This window comes from Halyomorpha halys, unplaced genomic scaffold (genome assembly GCF_000696795.3).
Source record: "Halyomorpha halys isolate HHAL.00 unplaced genomic scaffold, Hhal_1.1 Scaffold949.1, whole genome shotgun sequence".
In the NCBI taxonomy this organism is placed as follows: domain Eukaryota; kingdom Metazoa; phylum Arthropoda; class Insecta; order Hemiptera; family Pentatomidae; genus Halyomorpha; species Halyomorpha halys.
The window spans coordinates 119,184-119,459 of NW_027109590.1; positions in this window are offsets into that span (position 1 = coordinate 119,184).

Sequence of the window (276 nt, forward strand, 5' to 3'; positions counted from 1 at the left end):
AAATATAAAATATCAGGCAGGATTATATGTACATAAATATTATAGGAACAAAATTTAAAATTTTTAAAAACAATTGTATTTATAATTTAATTATCATATTTGATTTATCATTTTTTTTTTAAATTATAGTTTATTTTAAATTTAGTCATTTGAAATTATACTAATCTGAGGATTTCTATTGGGCAGGTAATTACCACTATTATAAGGTTAATGATTCTTTGTGTGGGAATAAAATCTATGGGACGATCAATCGTGTTTTTCGCATGCTTTATGGAA